The 21,431-nt window shown below is 45.7% G+C and overlaps 1 protein-coding gene across 1 annotated transcript in view; it reads right to left on the reverse strand.

Annotated features, from left to right (window-relative positions):
• KAZN (kazrin, periplakin interacting protein) overlaps nucleotides 1-21,431 on the reverse strand; it is a 510,314-nt gene that overhangs the window by 422,403 nt on the left and 66,480 nt on the right. The window lies entirely within an intron of this gene.

Consider the following 21,431-nt stretch of genomic DNA (forward strand, 5'->3'; position numbering starts at 1 on the left):
CTCTCCCAAGTGCTTAGTACAGTGCTCTGCAGGCAGTAGGTGCTCATTATATACCATTGATAGACTGATTCTGACAGGGGCTGTGAGGGCCCCTGCACAAGCTCTGAATTTGCAAATAGAAGCAGAGCCCCACTGAACTGGAAAGGCCCACAAACAGCCATCTGGTCCAGGAGAGAAAAGAAGAGAAAGGAGGGAAGAGAGAAGGAAAGAGAAGGGGAAATAGAAAGGAGAGGAATTTTTTGGTGAATTTCTCAAGTTCCATGAAGCAGGGCAGAAACTTTAATACATGTCTGCCAGGGGTAAATTCATGTTTTTTTCCACCCAAAAAGTCACAGCCACCTGCATATCCACACGTATGTGATGGCAGTCTTTCTGCCAGGAAGTACAGTCCATCTTTAAAGGGCTTAGAGCTCCTTGGAACTAGAGTTGTCTGTGCATGCCAGAGGAGCGAATAATGCAGTAGAACCAGTTGACAAAGCTATTTTTCCTTCCCCTTTTGCCGTAAGAGATGCCAGGTGACAAATGGGAGCAGAGAGGGCAGGTGATGGTATTCTGAAGCCCAAACGCAAAAGCCTCCAACTTCCTCTCCCTCCTCAGCTGTAGGAGAAAGCAGTTAACAATCTGCTGGCTCTTAACCCACCCTCTCCTTCCCCTCTCCTCCCTGCTCATCCATCATCCAAATATCAAAAACAAAACCTACAAAAGAACACCAAGAACAAGTCTCTTTTGCTCCACTATAGCCTGTATGTCCAAGACACACACAGAAGAGCAGACAGCGGATCCACCTGTTCACACAGCAGAATCAACAACAAAAGAGATGTGCTTGAGAATGTATGGCAGCAGAGAAAGGACACCCTGGAGGAAAATATGGGAAAGGGATGGGAAAGCTGAGAGTCGCTTGTTGGGCCTGGGATATTGTCTTCTCTTTTGTACTCTCCCAAGGGCTCAGTTTAGTGCTCCACACACAGTAGAGATTCAATAAATGCCATTAATTGATTGCCTGATTTTACTAGACCACTTCCAAACCCCCTCTTAAGAAGCCCTGAGAGCAAATACACAAAATGAGCAAGAGAAGGGGCGATGCACATGCTCACATCTTGGAGGGAGGGGTGTAGGAGCAGAGAGATGAGAGAAAAGATTCACAACATGTGGAATTTTCTTCTTTGTCTCTTTACTTCCATGTGTTCTTTCCCTCTTCCTCTGGCATCTCCCCATTGGGTAGGATCTGAACCAATGCCCATGTCCATAGGGCGTTTTCTTTAAATGTAACTAATGATATGCATCTTAAATTATGAAACGGTGCCTGGAGGGCCTAAGGCAAATCCTTTTGAAAACCCAATACATAAATAAAACCAGCTTAATTGAAAGCTTCTCGCCTTCTCAACCAAAATTCTGGGCCTTTTCCTGGATTACCTCCCACGTCCTTTTTCCTTCCTCGACTGTCAGATCCAATTTCCACAGGTCACCCAAGGTGTTCTGAAGGCACAAAAGCTGAGAAGAGGGGCTGACAGAGGAAGGAATCTCCCAAGCTTAATTTAACCCAATCGTCGACGATACCAACAAAATCAATTTGTCACTGTTGTTTCACACATTAGGAAGCTGAACTTTTCATTCTGGCTTGGGAACCAAGCAACGGGACTGCATGGAAAAAACAACTGGTTAAAATTCTCTGGGCAAAAATAATTGGTTGCTTGTGAAAAGAGCCTTTTTTATTTTGTTGTTACTCTTGCCAACCCTTTATGTCTGTGCCTTTAAGATGGGAGCTAGAGGCAACTCTGGTTTTCCATCCCAGTGACATTTTACAAATGTGATGTGGGTGGGAACACAAATTTGTCATTACAATATTTTTTTCCAGTTGAAATATCACAGGAACATCAGTAGTAAAACAAATTCCTGAATCCTCTTGACTCAGCAATGGAGGGGAATTCTAGTAAATTTGGGCTGCAAATACAGTTCCAGTTGGTCCCATTTTCAGTTAGCCCCATTAGTTCAGCTGAGCGGGTGGCTCTCTGGAGGATGGTGCAGTGGATGTGTCGAAGGGTGTGAATAAACCGAATGGGCTAGGCCCCCTTACAGAGTCTAATCCTAGCTGCCTCATGCCAGGTTTTCAGAGAACCCAGGCTCTGATTTAAAGCTGTCAGGAAATAGTACTATCAAACTTTCTCCTTGAAAGCCAACAGAAAAATCACCTGAATCTTACTGAACACCACATAATTATCTGGTGTCTTTGTTTCCTGTTCAGAGAAGATGACCTGGTCTCAGAGATTGTTGGAAACCTAATTGTGCTCTTTAGTGTCTTTTGTTCAGTGGGCTGACAACAAAGGGCCACTAAATTGGAGTGCCTCACTGACTGGATCTTTATGAGCAAAGCATCTCTCAACAGTCATACTAAGCGAGAGCAGAGATTGATTAGGCTTATTTTTCTCAGATCACATAATTTAGGAAGGGCTGTCACCAGTGGTTTATAATTTGATCAATAGTGACTCCCGAAATTCTCCCTACAGAAAGAGAGAGTCACAGTGCATTTCCAACTGCAATGTTCGGATAGGATAATCTCCCTCGGAACTGTAAATTCACTGTAGGGAGGGAATGTGTTTGTTATAGTACAGTGCACTGCACACAATTAGTGCTCAATAAATACAATTGATTGTATACACATTTTAATGTTCTGGGGATACCCTTCCTTGCTAGAGACTTTCTGCTTGGTCCCAAAGACTGGTGGCTTTGTAAATTTTTAAAATATGTCCAGGATGAGTTATTTAGTTTGGAAGACCCACAGCCAGCCCCTACAGAATACGTTTGTGCTCTTCCCACAACCCTATCCCATCATTAATAGACTGTCCATCAATATTTACTGATGCCTTGCCTTCAGGAATCTCCAAGCAGTGATTTGCTCTTTATCGCTAGGTCTGCCAGTAGAGTAGCAGGAATATGAACCCAAAAGACCATGGCCAAGAGAATAGGAAATCCAGCAATATGTGAAAACAAAGGAGGGGAAAAGAAAGATGTGGGTGGGTCTGTGACTTTCTCATCTCTGACCTGTGAGAACTTGGACACAGAATTGACTTAGGCAAAACTAAAGGAAGGGTTGGGGGGCTTGGAAAATTCAGGGTTCCTAAACCAACAACCTGGGTTTAACCAATTTTCCACCATTGCCGACTTCTAGACTTTGAGCCCGTTGTGGGCAGGGATTGTTTCTATTTGTTGCTGAATTGTACTTTCCAAGCGCTTAGTATAGTGCTCTGCACACAGTAAGCGCTCAATAAATATTATTGAATGAATGAAGAGGATGGGAAGGGGGAAGAGAGAGGAGCAGGATCCATATCAAACTAAGTCTGCACTGACCTCAAAGAAAGAAAACAGGTAGAGAAGTGAGGCAATGCTGAAAGCCGGAGTCTCAGAGTTCGGGATTACAGGGAATTCCACAGTCGATTTTTTGGGGGGAAAGAAGAACTGAATGCTTGGGGATACAACTGGAAGGAGTTCAAATGCTCCCCTCCTTTCCCTGAGCCACCTCTCAACATCCCTAACCTGCCCCTCCCTCTCGAGCCCCAAGGCTCAATCAAATCTTTGGATCTTCTGTCTCCTCCTGGGAAGGGTCAGGCCTGTGGGTCAAGCTTCAGTGAAGCAGATATACACCCAACAACAGCTGTGACCTACCCGAGATTAGGGCTGGGTTGGACAGGGGATGGAGACGATGGATGAGGCAAATTGAAGTTGCCTCCAAGTTACAGAATCCAGCATCGCTTTGTCGCTTCAGCAGAGTTCTCACTTTAAGGGCACGGCCAATAAACAATGGCCCAGTGACTTAACCGGATTGAAATATGATGGTATTCAAAGGTAATGTCAAAAGGATTAATAGCCCAGCTCCTCCTAGCTCAGTGCTAAAGCCACATTATTGCCTGGAGTTAAAACCAAGCTTAGCCTGCGTGCTACATTTTAAATCTTTTCCATTAAATGCAAACTATTAGCTTCTCAGTGATGTGAAGGGGTGGGGGCAGATACCTTCATGTCTATTGCTGGGGCATCTCTCATTCATTCATTCATTCAATAGTATTTATTGAGCACTTACTATGTGCAGAGCACTGTACTAAGCGCTTGGAATGAACAAGTCGGCAACAGATAGAGACAGTCCCTGCCGTTTGACGGGCTTACGGTCTAATTGGGGGAGACAGACAGACAAGAACAATGGCAATAAATTTAGTCAAGGGGAAGAATATCTCGTAAAAACAATGGCAACTAAATAGAATCAAGGCGATGTACATTTCATTAACAAAATTAACAAAATAAATAGGGTAATGAAAATACATACAGTTGAACAGACGAGTACAGTGCTGAGGGGATGGGAAGGGAGAGGGGGAGGAGCAGAGGGAAATGGGGGGAAAAGAGGGTTAAGCTGCGGAGAGGTGAAGGGGGGGTGGTAGAGGGAGTGGAGGGAGAAGGGAGCTCAGTCTGGGAAGGCCTCTTGGAGAAGGTGAGTTTTAAGTAGGGTTTTGAAGAGGGGAAGAGAATTAGTTTGGCGGAGGTGAGGAGGGAGGGCGCTCCGGGACCGCGGGAGGACGTGGCCCAGGGGTCGACGGCGGGATAGGCGAGACCAAGGGAAGGTGAGGAGGTGGGTGGCAGAGGCGGAGCGTGCGGGGTGGGTGGTAGAAAGAGAGAAGGGAGAAGAGGAAGGAAGGGGCAAGGTGATGGAGAGCCTCGAAGCCTAGAGTGAGGAGTTTTTGTTTGGAGCGGAGGTTGATAGGCAACCACTGGAGGTGTTTAAGAAGGGGAGTGACATGCCCAGATCGTTTCTGCGGGAAGATGAGCCGGGCAGCGGAGTGAAGAATAGACTGGAGCGGGGTGAGAGAGGAGGAAGGGAGATCAGAGAGAAGGCTGACACAGTAGTCTAGCCGGGATATAACGAGAGTCCGTAGTAGCCGTTTGGGTGGAGAGGAAAGGTCGGATCTCGGCGATATTGTAAAGGTGAAACCGGCAGGTCTCGGTAACGGATAGGATGTGTGGGGTGAACGAGAGAGACCAGTCAAGGATGACACCAAGATTGCGGGCCTGAGAGACGGGAAGGATGGTCGTGCCATCCATGGTGATAGGGAAGTCTGGGAGAGGACTGGGTTTGGGAGGTAAGATGAGGAGCTCAGTCTTGCTCATGTTGAGTTTTAGGTGGCGGGCCGACCGACATCTCTCCCCTTTCATGAACATAAAGCTGGGTGCCAGGATGATTCAGAATCACCCTTCATTTTGGGCCTAGTGGGGAAGAGCATATCATCATTTCTCCCTCCACTCCTGTAACTGCTCCCTGGGAAAAACATTCAGTTTCTTCCTCATGCAGCTAAACTTACAGGTTAACTGAACTTGGAGCAACACTTAGGGTGGACAGTAACTGATTTCTTGTGGGCCAAGTATTGTGTGTGAATAAACATCAGCACATTCTGCCCAGGGCTTAGCATTGTGCAGGGCACTGCAAACAGAAAGCCCCTCACAAATGTTACTATTAACTAATGTCTCTGGGTGAAAATACAACCAATTTTTAACAGGAGAAGCAGTGTGAAACTGGATAGAGCATGGGCCTGAATCAGAAGGTCATAGGTTCTATTCTTAGCTCTGCCACTTGTATGCTGTGTGACCTTGGGCAAACTACTTCACTTCTCTGTGCCTGAGTTATCCTATCTGTAAAATGGGGATGAAAAATGTGAGCCCTGTGAGGGACATGGACTGTGTCCAACTGGATTTGCTTGTATCCACCCCATGGCTTAGTACAGTGCCTGTGACATAGTAAGCACTTAATACCTATATATATTGTCGCTGTGTGACCTTGTTTCCCGGTTACCTCATCTATACTAATTCTCTAGAGGTTCTTGATGGCCGAGGGGATCCTACAGCCCCCCTCTGCTCTCACACTAGTAACAATTATCAGCTCTGCAATTGGGCATTTTGGGGAAGTAAATGTTCTCTTTTGAATGGGCTAACATGGGGAAGAAGGAAGAAATCAGAACTAGAGGTTTTAAAAAGCAAAGGGTTCCACAAAGTGTCCCCTCCCCCATTTGAGTGAAAGTTCCTTGTGGGCAAGGATCATGACTTTTGTTGTTTATTTTTACTTAATACAGTACTCTCCATACATTAAGTGCTCAACAAACAATTAAGCCCTTGGAAGAGAATTGAATTAAGTGCTTGGGAGTGCAAAGCATAACCGAATTAGTAGACATGTTCCCTGCTCACAAGGAACTTATGGTCTAGAGAGGAACTTTGAGTCCACAGGTGATTTACAGTCTTGCTTTGTTCTCAGTAGGCAAATAAACAAAAAGGAAGGAAGGAAGGAAGGAAGGAAGGAAGGAAGGAAGGAAGGAAGGAAGGAAGGAAGGAAGGAAGGAAGGAAGGAAGGAAGGAAGGAAGGAAGGAAGGAAGGAAGGAAGGAAGGAAGGAAGGAAGGAAGGAAGGAAGGAAGGAAGGAAGGAAGGAAGGAAGGAAGGAAGGAAGGAAGGAAGGGATGCTATAAAGGAGTTGAAAAAATATATACAGAAATGTGCAAGCAGTTTTAGGGCCTCAGTGACTGTGAAACTTTATTTCTTTCCAGACAGAGTTGGTGGACATGTTCCTTGTCTGTGGGGAGCTTGCAGTCCAGAGGAGGAGTCAGATATCAAAATAAATTGCAGCTATGGTCATAGGTGTCATGGGGCTGAGGAGCAGCGTGGCCTAGTGGAAAGAGCACAGGTTTGGGAGTCAGAGGACCTAATCCCAGATCCACCAAGTGTCTGCTTTATGATCTTGGGCAGGTCATTTAACTTTTCTCTGCCTCAGTTACCTCAACTGTAAAATGGAGAGTCAATTTCAGTTCTCCCTCCTAATTAGATTGCGAGCACCGTGGGGGACAGGGACTATGTCTGACCTGATTATCCTGTATCTTACCAGCACATAAAACAACGCTTGATACATAGTAAGCACTTAGCAAATACAATTATTATGTTGAAAGACAATGTCTGGGGACAGGGCTATGCTAAACTATGCAGGGGTCTCAAACAGTAAGCAGTAGATCAATGGTCCTTAGTACTTACTGTGTGAACTAAATTCTTGGGAGGGAACAATTAAACAGATTAGATGTGATCCTTGACCTCAAGAAGCTTACAGTCTAGTGGATTTCCTAGGAAGATAGATAACCTGTCTATAATGACAACGGTAAGGGAGTTTTCTCATATAACACAAAAGGGAGGCAGCTCCTCAACGGATAGTCAGCCAGCAGTTTAAAGATTATTTATTGAGCTCTTTGACAGCCTCAAATGAAGGATATTGAAGAAATACCCATGACAATTCTCTTGTACTCATGAACCTCAAGAAGCATGATCTTCAGAAAGATTGAAGATCAATGCCATGGAATATCTGAAAGTCAGCTCCTTTAAAGGAGATACCTTGAACCTAGAGAGGGATTTCTCAATAGGTGGGTGGGAATAAGGTGGTGCCTCCAATTTAATCCCAATTTATCCTCCTCTGAAACAGGCATAACCCTTGTTTTTTTACATATTTTGAAGATTAGTGATGGTGGGTTTTTTGGCTCCTTTGCCAGCTGAAATTTGGAAAGACAAAGACACGCAAAAAAGCCCTAAGGTTCTAAAGCTTTAGGAGTGTCTGTCAGCCCTTGTTCTGACCGGATCATCCACAGTCATGACTAAAGCATTATACGTTCTCCTTTAATTGCCACATTATTATCCTTATACACCTGAGGTGTAAATGTAAATCTGGTATTAGCTATTCAAATATGCATTTGTTTTCTAAATTGCCTTATCCAACCACTGAGTGAACAAAATTAGAAAGAATAATAATAGATCATGATCAGAAAATAATAACCAAGCATCATAATACCTGTATAAATCATCCTGCTCTCCCTGTGAGGGGGTGAGGCTAATTATAAAAAATAAGATACACCTCATTGAGACCAGGCAAACCTCCATTCTTGAATGAATTATGGATATTACCTATAAAGCAAAGTTATTAAGGGTTGGTTTTATTTTGGGGGGTTGGGGGTTAATGTATCACAGATGGTCTGATATCAACAATTCTGCCCTGATGAGAAAGTTAAAAAAATAACTTGCTGTTTCTTTTCTATTAATGACCTTTGCAGAAGATGGATTGTTTGGGTATCATCAATGGGCTTGGGTCACACTCAGTGCAGAGCTACAAAAAGGCAAGATTATCCCAGAAACAAAACCGCCTAAACCTCCGGCTGCTCAAAACATGCACTCAGGGTGGGGCAAAATAATTAACTCTATCGCCAATTGGTGCAGCCACCTGTGTTGGGTGGGGATGGCGAGTCCTGGCTGGGTTCCCTGGGTGGTTTGACATAGGGTCCAGTTGAGCAGGAAGCATTCTCAACTCACCATGAATGACAGTCCTGAGTGAAAATACAGATCTCCATTTAAACATCACCACAAAGACATGGGTCATTTTAGCCTAAAGCTAAAAGAATTGTCATGTCTTATGCCGTCGAGTCGTTTCCGACCCACAGCGACACCACACACATATCTCTCCCAGAATGCCCCGCTCTCCATTTGCGATCTTTCTGGTAGTGTATCCATAGAGTTTTCTTGGTAAAAATATGGAAGTGGTTTACCATTGCCACATTCCGCGCGGTAAACTCAAGTCTCCTCTCTTGACTTTCTCCCTTGCCGCTGCTGCCCAGCACGGGTGATTTTTTGACTTTTAGCACATGGCCTTCCACTCCCTAGCCTCTGCCCAAGTTATGAATGGAATAGGCAGGCCTCTGCTTGACTCTCCCTCCCATAGCCGAGATTGGTAGAGTACTGGAAACCCACCAGGTGCAACTCTGAGAGGGGCCCAAAAGAATTGGTCTATATCAAATCACTTAGGCACAGAGCCTGGGGAAAAAGGGATACAATCTGAGTCCAGATGGGGTAAGATATTTCCAGGGGACTTGGAGGTGGAGGAGAACCTACCATTTTTGACTCATTCCTTCAGCCCAGAAAAATTCCTGGCACTCAAAAACAACTCATCTGTGCCTACAAAGGGGATGTGTTTGGAGAGGGGAGCTCCCAGCAATACTAGGGTCAGCCAATACATCCATATTTCAGACAATGACCTGCCCCAAGGACTGTTCCCTCACCTTATTTCTTCTGGGGATCTTGGACCTTAGAAGTGGCAAAGCAGGTGAGGTCCTTCCTTCCAGTCACTTAATCTACTAGGACACAAATGACCACATAACACCAAAAGCCAAAATGCCAAATGATTCTTTCAGGCCGTGACTAGTAACAAAACGGATCCTGCTCTTTATCCACTGCCCTCATATGCACGAAGGACGTTAGCCACAGTGTGTCTCAGCCTCTCCAGCCCCACCAAGTCACCATTCAATGCCAGGCCCACTGACAGCATCCTGGGGCTCTGCTTCCAAGCCACCTCTCATCCCAGCAGAATTCATTTATTTATTCATTCAATCATATTTACTGAGCACTTACTTTACGCAGGGTACTGTACTAAGCACTTGGGAGAGTACAAGAATAAACAAACACATTCCCTACCCACAACAAATGGCAAGGACTCGACCAGTGGCAGCAGGGATTCCGCCAACTTCAGAACAATGGGAAGACTTTGGCAGTGGCTGTAGTGACTATTGATTCCTGGACAGTCCAGACCTAGATTGTAAACCCATGGTGGGCAAGGTACATGTCTAGCAAAATACTCTGAACACAGTTAGGCTTAATAAATACAACTGAACATCTGAATTGAATGAAGCTCTTAGTACAGTGCTCTGCATACAGTTAGTGCTCAATAAAGCACTAACTGTTTTATTGAGTTATAAGGCCTGGGGGAAGCAGCGTGGCTCAGTGAAAAGAGCCTGGGCTTCGGAGTCAGAGGTCATGGGTTTGACTCCCAGCTGTCACTTGTCAGTTGTGTGACTGTGGGCAAGTTACTTCACTTCTCTGTGCCTCAGTTACCTCATCTGTAAAATGGGGATTAACTGTGAGCCTCACGTGGGACAACCTGATTACCCTGTATCTCCCCCAGTGCTTAGAACAGTGCTCTGCATATACTAAGCGCTTAACAAATACCAACATTATTATAAATACCACTGACTGATTGTGTGGTGATGAGCCTAAAAAACTGGCTCCTTCAGCATTCTTCTTGAGTTTTTGTATTCACCATTTCCTTGGGGTTCTTTTGTTGTTCTGTCATAACCAATTATATTTTTGGAGTGCTTTCTGTGGGCAGAACACTGAGCAGCGATTGTAGACGACTCAATCTAGGATTTTGGAAAGGAAAGGTAGTAGGGAGATAGGGCAGCCACGTGAGAAGATAGAGAAGCAGCGTGGCTCAGTGGAAAGAGCACGGGCTTGGGAGTCAGAGGTCATGAGTTTGAATCCCGGCTCTGCCACTCGTCAGCTGTGTGACTTTGGGCAAGTCGCTTAACTTCTCTGTGCCTCAGTTATCTCAGCTGTAAAAGGGGGATTAACTGTGAGCCTCATGTGGGACAACCTGATTACCCTGTATCTACCCCAGCACTTAGAACAGTGCTCGGCACATAGTAGCGCTTAACAAATACCAACATTATTATTATTATTAACACTGCACTTAGCACTTGGAAGAGTACAATACAATAAAGTTGATAGACATCTCCTGCCCACAAGAGGCTCACAGTCTAATACTTACGGTACTTGTTAAGCACTTTCTATGTGCCAAGCAATGTTCTAAGTGCTCTGGTAGATATAAGTTAATCGGGTTGGAGACAATCCCTGTCCCACAAAGTGCTCATAGACTTAATCCCCATTTTACAGATGAGGTAACTGAGGCACAGAGAAGTTAAGTATCTTGCCCAAGGTCACACAACAGACATGTGACAGAGTCAGGATTAGAACCCATGATCTCATAATAACAATTATGGTATCTGTTAAGGGCTTACCATGTGCCAAGCACTGTTCTAAGCACTGGTAGATACAAGGTAGTGAGGTTGTCGCACCTGAGGCTCACAATCTTAATCCCCATTTTACAGATGAGGTAACTGAGGCACAGAGAAGTTAAGTGGCTTGCCCAAGGTCACACAGCAGACAAGTGGCAGAGCTGGATTTAGAACCCACGTCCTCTGACTCCTAAGCCCGTGCTCGTTCCCCTAAGTCATGCTTCTGATTCCCAAGTCAGTGCTCTATCCACTAAGCCCTATCCACCTGCTCTTGACCCCACTTCCCCCTCCAGTTATTGCCCTATCTCCCTACTACCCTTCCTTTCCAAAATCCTAGAATGAGTCGTCTACAATCGCTGCTTAGAATTCCTTAACTCCCATTCTCTCCTGGACCCCCTCCAATCTGGCTTCCATCCCCTCCACTCTACCGAGACTGCTCTCTCTAAGGTCACCCATGACCTCCTTCTTGCCAAATCCAATGGCTCCTACTCCATTCTAATCCTCCTTGACCTCTCTGCTGCCTTTGACACTGTCGACCATCCCCTCCTCCTCCATACCTTATCTCACCTTGGCTTCACGGACTCTGTCCTCTCCCGGTTCTCCTCTTACCTCTCTGGCCAGTCATTCTCGGTCTCCTTCGCTGGCACCTCCTCCCCCTCCCATCCTTTAACTGTTGGAGTTCCTCAAGGGTCAGTTCTTGGCCCTCTTTTGTTCTCCATTTACACTCACTCCCTCGGTGAACTCATTCGCTCTCATGGCTTTGACTACCATCTCTACACAGATGACACGCAGATCTACATCTCCGCCCCGTCCTCTCCCCCTCCTTTCAGGCTCGCATCTCCTCCTGCCTCCAGGACGTCTCCACCTGGATGTTGGCCCGCCACCTAAAACTCAACATGAGCAAGACTGAGCTCCTCATCTTCCCTCCCAAACCCGGTCCTCTCCCAGACTTGTCTATCACCGTCGATGGCACGACCATCCTTCCCGTCTCTCAGGCCCGCAATCTCGGTGTCATCCTTGACTCGTCTCTCTCGTTCACCCCACACATCCTATCTGTTACCGAGACCTGCCGGTTTCACCTTTACAATATCGTCGAGATCCGCCCTTTCCTCTCCACCCAAAAGGCTACCTTACTGCTACGGGCTCTCGTTATATCCCGGCTAGACTACTGTGTCAGCCTTCTCTCTGATCTCCCTTCCTCCTCTCTCGCCCCGCTCCAGTCTATTCTTCATTCCGCTGCCCGGCTCATCTTCCCACAGAAACGATCTGGGCCTGTCACTCCCCTTCTTAAACACCTCCAGTGGTTGCTTATCAACCTCCGCTCCAAACAAAAACTCCTCACTCTAGGCTTCAAGGCTCTACGTCACCTTGCCCCTTCCTACCTCTCCTCCCTTCTCTCTTTCTACTGCCCACCCCGCACGCTCCGCTCCTCTGCCGCCCACCTCCTCACCATCCCTCGGTCTCGCCTATCCCGCCGTCGACCCCTGGGCCATGTCCTCTCGCGGTCCCGGAACGCCCTCCCTCCTCACCTCCGCCAAACTGATTCTCTACCCCTCTTCAAAACCCTACTTACAACTCACCTCCTCCGAGAGGCCTTCCCAGACTGAGCTCCCCTTCTCCCTCCACTCCCTCTATCACCCCCCCTTCACCTCTCCGCAGCTTAACCCTCTTTTCCCCCCATTTCCCTCTGCTCCTCCCCCTCTCCCTTCCCATCCCCTCAGCACTGTACGCGTCCGCTCAACTGTATATATTTTCATTACCCTATTTATTTTGTTAATGAATTGTACATCGCCTTGATTCTATTTAGTTGCCATTGTTTTTACGAGATGTTCTTCCCCTTGACTCTATTTATTGCCATTGTTGTTGTCTGTCTCCCCCGATTAGACCGTAAGCCCATCAAACGGCAGGGACTGTCTCTGTTGCCGACTTGTTCATTCCAAGCGCTTAGTACAGTGCTCTGCACACAGTATGCGCTCAATAAATACTATTGAATGAATGAATGAATAAGTAATGGGGACAGATATTCATATAAAGTCATTGTGACTTTCAAGCTTTCCTCATGTGCGTGCCACCAACCTCCCAACTGCCACATCTAGACTGGAAGCCTCTTGAGGGTATGGACCACGTCGTATTTCTTACTTTTTTCTTACCCACCACCTAGTTGGGTGCTTGGCACACAGTGGGCACTCAGCATATATCATTGAATGAATGAGAGAGTAATTTGCACTAATTTATAAGAACAAATAAAGTCCACAGACCCTATGGCACCAGTACCAATCTGGCAGAGTCTCCCAGGACGCATTCCCACCCAGGGGCAAAATTAGCTGGGCAGACACAGATTTCAGCTGATCTGGAAACCAGTTTTTGTTGCTGGGCTATTAACAATCACCCCATTCATCTGGTATAAAATAAGCCTGGAAATGTTTGTGTCATTACGCAGCATGTGGGTTTAGGGTCTTGGATATTTTTTTTCATTTTGGTGGGTTTGGAGTTTGGCTTTTGGGGGACTGAGGGGGAAAGAAAGAAAATATAGTTTTGTTTTAATGCCTCCTTGTGCTATGTGTGGTTTGTATTACATTACATAGATTTCACTGCAGAATCGTATTGGAGAGATTCCTGGCCTAGTCTTTGACCTGCAAATACACCTCCTAGACACATCAACAAAATGGACGTGAGAGGGTGGATTACAGTTATTCCTCTAGCCTTCCTGTTTGGTATCTCTGGGTGACACTGGTGTCGTGTATGTGTGGTAAGTATTTAATGTAAGTTTGGTGAACATACGCTGGTGAATATATTTGCCTCAGAAGTTCCCAAAGACGGTGAACCCGGAGTGTCTATTCTAGATAGTACCTTGAATATATAGCAAATGCTTCCAGGGTTTCTGAGGTAGTAGGACAGGGAGAGAGAGAGGTGTTCAAGCCAACTGTCATGGGATTCAGGTTTGGCTGAGGCTCAGGTCTCACTGTTAGAGACAGAGGTAGCAATAGCAGATTCCCCAACCCAATTGCTTCACTCATGCCTGACAAGACCTCCTGCCTCTAGGCCACCACAGTAGCTGGCTGGAAGATGCCCTGGTTCAGGCCACACACCTGGAACCGCCTCCCTCCTGGCATTTATATCACAGTTTGGGGTCACCTTTTTCTAGGAAGCAGTTCCTGACTCAGGTTGGCTAGTCCAGGAATGAATTTTCAATTCACTTGACAATCATCATTTTTATCCTTACATATTATACAGAATCAATGTTTGTTAACCTCTGTTAGAATGGTTACTCCTTGAGACAAGGGACCATGTCTATTCTTTGACGCATACCCCCAAAGCCTAGTTCAGTACTCTGTCAAACAGCTTTGTGGGGACCAAGATTTCAGTGCCTGTTGACTTCTAATCAACCCAGAATAGTCAAAGCCCCAAGACTGTAGCTCAGGCCTAAGAGGGCCCTGAGTTTCATATCTAGCTGGTGGTATTTATTCAATGTATCAGCTACCCCTACCCTCTCAGGATCATACCTGGAAACTCTCTAGTACTCTACTAGTCTCAGCTATGGGAGGGAGAGTCAAGCAGAGGAATGCCCATTCCATTCGTAACTTGGGCAGTGGCTACCAAGTGGAAGGCAATCTTTTACGTCAAAATTCACCTATGCTGGGCAGCAGCTGCACGGGAGAGAGTCGAGGGCAGAGACTCAAGTTTACTGCAAGGAAGAAGGCAACGGTAAACCATTTCCATGCTTTTACCAAGAAAACTCTTTGGATAAACTACCAGAATGATTGCAGATGGAGGTGAGAAATTCTGGGGAGAGATATGTCCATGGAGTCGCTATGGGTTGGAGATGACTCGACAACATAAGACATGACAAATCCAGCTACGACAGCTTGTGATTACAGCTGTGCCCCGGACCCATGACACATGGGGCAGCTCTGAAACACAGGACTTCGTGGCCTTAAGAGAAAAAAATGGTTGCCCTCTCTCTAGCGTGGTCACTCCAATGCACAGAGTGCTGGGTGCTTTGTGCCCGGCACAGAGAATATTCATTCAATCGCATTTATTGAGCACTTACTGTGTGCCAAGCACTGGGGTAACATAATGACTTAGATTCTGAGCCCATGTGGGGCAAGAACTGTATCCAATCTACACATACTGTATCTACACCAGCGTTTAGTTCAGTGTTTGGAGCATGGTAAGGGCATAACAAATATCAGAACCATTGCTATTATTGATATTATCATTAATAATAATTGTGGTATTTAAATGCTTACTATGGGCCAGGCATTGTACTAAGAGCTGGGGTGGATACATGTCTAAAACTGAGCTCCATATCTTCCCTCTCAAACCCTGTCCTCTCCCTGACTTCCCAGACACTGTGGACGGCGGACCATCCTTCCCATCTCACAGGCCCGCAACCTTGGTATTGTCTGTGACTCAGATCTCTCATTCACCCCACACATCCAATCCATCACCAACACCTCCCGGTCTCACCTTCACAATATCGCCAAGATCCACGCTTTCCTCTCCATGCAAAGGGCTATCATGCTGGTACAAACTCTGATAATATCCAGACTGGATTATTGTGTCAGCCTTCTCTCTGCTCTCCCTTCCTCCTGTCTCTCCCCTCTCCAGTCTATTCTTCATTCTGCTGCCCGGATCATCTTCCTACAGAAACGCTCTGGGCATGTCACTTTCCGCCTCAAAAACCTCCAGTGGTTGCCTATCAACCTTCACACAAAACAAAAAAGCCTCACCCTTTCATGAATGATGAAATGAATGATACAATGATCGAACTGTAAGTGATGAAATGAAGTAATGAATGATGCAAGAAATCAGGTTGGACATAGTCCCTGTCCCACGTTGGTCTCACTGTCTTAACCCCCATTTTACAGACGAGGTAACTGAGGCACAGAGAGGTGAAGTGACCTATCAAGGTCACACAGCAGACAAGTGGTGGAGCTGGGATTAGAACACAGGTCCTTATGATTCCCAGGCCCTAGTTTTATTCATTAGGCCACGCTGCTTCTCATTACTACTAATAATCTGTGAGCATTTCTCCAGGGCGACCAGAGCCACTGCATTCCTCTCCCAAGGCTTTGTGAGTTGGACAAAGGAAGGCTGGGCTCCCACTACTGGGGCAGCCTGAAGCGACTCTTCACCCTCTTGGCAGGGGCTAGAGCTGGGGCAGGGGCCAGAGCTGGGGCAGGGGCCTGGCATGGCTCTCCTTTTGCTCCATGGGATCCTCAATCAGTAGCATCCCAACCAGCTGGTCCTCTGGAGCACAGCATATGATAGGCTGCTTTTGCAGCATGTGTGTGACACACAGGTGGGTGGGGAGTCCAGGCTGTTCCAGCTACACAGAAGGGCTTTATCAAAAGTCTGAACAGACTTTGAAGGGGGAAGAGTCTGATACCAAACAAGTTTATTTTCTAAACAGGAGCTGGAAGCCAGGCAGCCCTTTAGCTGCCCATTTCACTTTCCCTAAATCAATTTTTTTTCTGCCATGCTGACGTACAAGACTGGTTTTGCATGTACCATTATGTTTCGCACAGACTCTGTCTCGGGGAACCCTGCTTTCTCTAGGGCTCCCTGCTCCTTCTGCCCTTTGACACTTGGAGCATTGGTGAGTTAAGCCATAGTATATTACTGCCAGTTTCTGACCACCCCTTAAGGAGCTTCACTCTATATGCCAATACCAACTGGTCAGTCAGGATACATATTATATCCCGAGTGGTGGGCAGCTCGCGGGAATGGGCACCTGCTTTTTCTCTCTATTTCAGCTTTCTGTTGGGAAAATAATTCCCCTTCTTTACAGAAGTGTCAGCAGGGCCCTGCCAAGTGGTAGTCCAGGTAGAGCTGCTTGCTTACACTCATCTTATCAACAGTTTAAAGCAATCTCCAGCTGGCTCACAAAGAGGGCCTCCCACCACCAGACATTTGTTTAGAGGCAGCATGTCAGCATTGGGAACATCCACCAGCCTGGCTTTCAGTGCTGGCAAAAGTTAATAGATGAGCTCTGGGTGGCAAAGTAGGCTTTGGGGGGGGATTCTCTGCCATGGGCAGGAGCAGGCACCAGGAGGGAGACACATCCTGATGTCTTCAGGACCAGTTTCTCCTTGCAGATTCAAAGACCTCTTTCCAACAGTGAAAAGCACCATGGACTAGTGTAGACAGCATGGGCCTGGGAGACAGAAGAACCTAGGTTCTAATCTCAATTCTACCACTTGTCTGCTGTGTGACCTTGACCAGCCATTTAACTTCTTTAAGCCTCAGTTACCTCATCTGTAAAAATGGGAACTAAAGCTGTGAGCCCCACGTGAGACATGAACTGTGTTTGACCTGATTAGCTTGTATCTATCCCAGGGCTAGAACCAGTGCCTGTTAAACACTTAACGAATACCATAAAGAAAACAGAAACAAACAAAAAAATTAAGGCCTTATTCCTCTTTAAGCTCATCTTTGATGGAAAAAAATGTTTTTCTCATGTGATGCCTTTGAAGTTCTCCACATAAGGAATAATAAAACTTTTCATCTCTCACTGAGTAGAATCAGGAGCTCATTAACTAGGGTATTAGGATGAGTCGCTATTGGGTCTGGACTCGTGACTTTGCTACTGTCTGGGATTGGGCTCCCAGTGCCCCTGGTTGAGACTGAGTTTGGGCTGACTTTCCAGAGGAGAAAGGGATTAGACCTTATCTTTAGTTTCCTGCTCTGCCTATCAGTGTTATCTTTCCTTGGGCTGAGAGGGTCACTGAAAGCAGGAGCTGGTAAGCAAAGCAAATTGGGTCCCTAAGGTTCCCAGAAATGTCTACCTGGCTGACTATAGGAACCAAACTTCTATTGAAGAGTGGGCATAGCCTATCTGATTCTGCACTGCAGGGCACATGACACTCAAGGAATGATCGACACGATGGTTTTCCACTTCTCTTTAACACAAAACCGTAATGAAAGGGAGGAGGAAGAGGCTAAGAAACATTGCTTGCAACAATATCTTCTTGGAGGGCCACAAGGCTCTTCTTGGAGGGCTCTCTTCTGGAAAAAGGACATGCAGTCATGCAGTCATTAATCTACTGCCAAGTCTCCACGAATCTTCCTACAAGATGAAGCTCTTGGAATAAGGCTGCTCTGGCATCCATTGCCAGTTTCCCAATCAATCAATCAATGATTTTTATTGAGTGCTAATATGTGCAGAACACTGTGCTAAGTGGTTGGGAGGGTACAAAACAACTGAATTAGCAGATACATTAGAGAAGCAGCATGGCTTAGTGGAAAGAGCCCGGGCTTGGGAGTTGGATGGTCATGGGTTCTTGTCCCACCTCCACCACTTGACTACTGTGTAACCTTGGACAAGTCACTTCACTTCTGTGCCGCGGTTACCCCATCTGGAAAATGGGGATTGAGACTGTAAACCCAACATGGGACAGGGACTGTGTCCAAGCTGATTTATCTGTATCCAACTCCAGCACTTAGAACAGTGCCTGGCAAATAGTAAGCACTTAAATACCATAATTATTATTATTATCATTATACGTTCTCTGCCCATATTAAGCTTACAGCCTAGGCAACCTCGGGACCGCACTGGGAGCTGCATTCAAAAGTTGGTTTGCAGATTGCCAGCACTTTGGTCAGAACATCAACAGGCCATGAGATATCCCCAATTTCCCTGTCCCCAACCCTCTTAAAAGTGATTTCTGACTCAAGGGTAGAAGGCAAGGTTGCAAGGATCCTCTCAAAACAGCAAGGACTCTCAGAATGGCTGATTCTTCCATAAGGATTATTTTACCACATTCAGACTCAAGACTTGGTTCCTCTCCACTACTCCAATCCCTGGGGAGAAGATAAGCATTTCCTTGGTTCCCTCTTCCCAAAGCAGAGGTTGGTGGGTGAGGCCTTTACAGAAAAGGCCTCACATTCTTAATTCCTAATTTACAGATGAGGTAACTGAGGCACAGAGAAGTTAAGTGGCTTGCCCAAAGTCACACAACAGACAAGTGGTGGAACTGGGATTAGAACACTTGTCTTCTGACTCCCAAGCTCAAATTCATATCTGCCGCCCCTCCCAACCCCACAGGATTTATGTACATAAATGTAATTTTATTTATTTTTATTCATGTCTGTCTCCCCTTCTATAGGCTGTAAGCTCTCTGTGGGCTGGGAATATGTCTGCTTATTGTATTGTACCCAAGCGCTTAGTATAGTGCTCTGCTCACAGTAAGTGCTCAATAAATATGAATGAATTATATTGGGAAGCTATTTACAGGACTCCTGCTCAACCTGTCCACCTTGCAGAGACTCTTGGACGGTCCTTCAGGTAGAAACACTCACCACTGATGAAAGAGCTCCAGCAGGTAGAACAGGGACTGTCAATACAGAGTACAACAGTAAAACAAAATCTCAGATCCCCTGATTCCCAGGCCAGTGTTCTTTCCACAGGACCAACAGCAGGGCTCTGATATACCTGAACACGCATCAAAATCAGGTGACTGTATACATAGATCGGATCATTAATATAGGATTGACTCAGAGCCGTCTACTGCCCTATGGAGTAGCTAATCTGACCTAGAGGGCCTAGAGGGTGAGGAGGGACAATGTGTGCCAAAATAAGCCCAGACAAAGTAACCCTGAAAAAAGCATCCCCTGAGAGCCAGGTTGTTGCCAAAAGAAAACCATGGGAGGTAGCCTGATCTCTCTGCTTAAGAATACTTCTGTGTTGTCCCATTAGAGTGTAAGCTCCTTGTGGGTAGTAAACATGTCTTGTGTTTTTGTTTTCCTCTCAAGCACTAGAATGTGTCTGTTCTATTGTTATGGGCAGGGAACATGACTGTTAAATCTGTTGTATTGTACTCTCCCAAGTGCTTAGAATAGTTCTCTGCACACAGTAAGCACTCAATAAATGATTAATTAGTATAGTCCATTGATTTCAGTAAATTCTGCAACTATTATTACCACTTCTACATTAAGTGACTATCACCACTATTATTAGCCCAGTGGTAATGGGAATAAGCAAAAACCTATAAGACCTAAAGCAACACTAAGCCAAAAGTTACACTTCTCAATCTGATTTTCTTCCAGTGGGTATTATCTATGAGAGGACATCTCCATAAACAAATGATGTAATTTATGATGTTTTGTCATTAATCCAGAGTTAGCAAAAAGACAAAGCAGACAGGCTAACCCCTTGCTCTGGGGCGAGATGGGCACGGGAATCTCATGCCCTTACATTAACAGTTTGTGTGTTAAAATGGAAACATGTCTGCAGGCATGCTGGCGATTATTGTCGGATGAGAATCACACGGTCTTAATTGCAACTTTCAAAGTTTCTTTATACTTCTGGGGCAATAGTGCACCAAAGCAATTTCATCCTGATCTCTTCAGCTGTCTTAGGTCCACTCCTATACTCTATCATTTAGCTGCTCTATTCCCTACTCTCTCCCCAACTCCCCAGCCATGTTTTAGCCAGAGGTTACAGACTAAATAGCTTTCAGTTCCCACCTACCCCCCAAAATCAGTCATTTAACAGCAGCCTCCTCTCAAATCTGACATGAAATTTGCAGGATGTTAGGTTTGACAAATATGATTTGGGGAACAGTCAGGAGAAATACAAACTGCCTTGCAGAAATTGGCATTAACAGATCAATATTACAATTAATTCAACTTTATTTATTGAGAACCTACTGTGTGTATAACGCTGTACGAAGCCCTTAGGAGACTACAATATAACAATAAACAGACACATTCCCTGCCCACAACAAGCTTCCAGGCTAGAGGGGGAGATTAAAACCAACAAAATACAGATAGCATTTTAAGGGACTTCCTGGGAATCCAATTCAGATGAGGATAGATTGGATACTAATGTTTGCCAGAGAGTTATGGCTGCTCATTATTCCTCTCCCTTTTCGGATTAATAATGATCATGAAATCCATCGAGTGCAGTAGGGCTGTCAGCTCCAGCAAATCTGCAGAGGATGGAGCAGTGTTAATGCTAATACAGCCAATGTTTCTTGCACGAGTAGGGGAATTTTTATTTGAGGGGAAAAACAAAGTTTCCTTTCCCAAGTTTTCTCCTCCTCTTGTCACCCATCTATGTTTCCCACCGTGATACAGCACCATCTCTCCGTTGACGGAAAGGCTGGTAGAGAACAGGACGAATGCTGCGTCAATGCCAGAATTCCCCATGGTCGGCAGGAGCACCGGTCTCTGGCAGACACAAGCAGGAATGGCATGGAGAACTTGTGAATTCTTTTGGGGAGGATTTTTTTTCTTTTCCTCATATTCTGATATCAACAATTAGGGAGGTTTTTTTTGGTGTTTTGTTTTGGTTTTTTTTTTTTTTTTTTTTACCATTAAGCATTTTTTTGCTATATTGGCCCAAATCTTTCAGCTACCCGAGATTTGGCAGTGTTGAGAATGGGCTCTCAGAGGATTGCCTCAGTGTGCCCAACTCTTGGCCTAGAAATGTCCACCTCTAAAGAAGTCCCCTGAAATGTCCCACTGATAGTGACTGTGTCCCCAGTTCTTGTCCTTTCTCTTCTTTCTTGTGACTGCAGTGGAATTT

This window comes from Ornithorhynchus anatinus, chromosome 5 (assembly GCF_004115215.2).
Source record: "Ornithorhynchus anatinus isolate Pmale09 chromosome 5, mOrnAna1.pri.v4, whole genome shotgun sequence".
NCBI lineage: Eukaryota > Metazoa > Chordata > Mammalia > Monotremata > Ornithorhynchidae > Ornithorhynchus > Ornithorhynchus anatinus.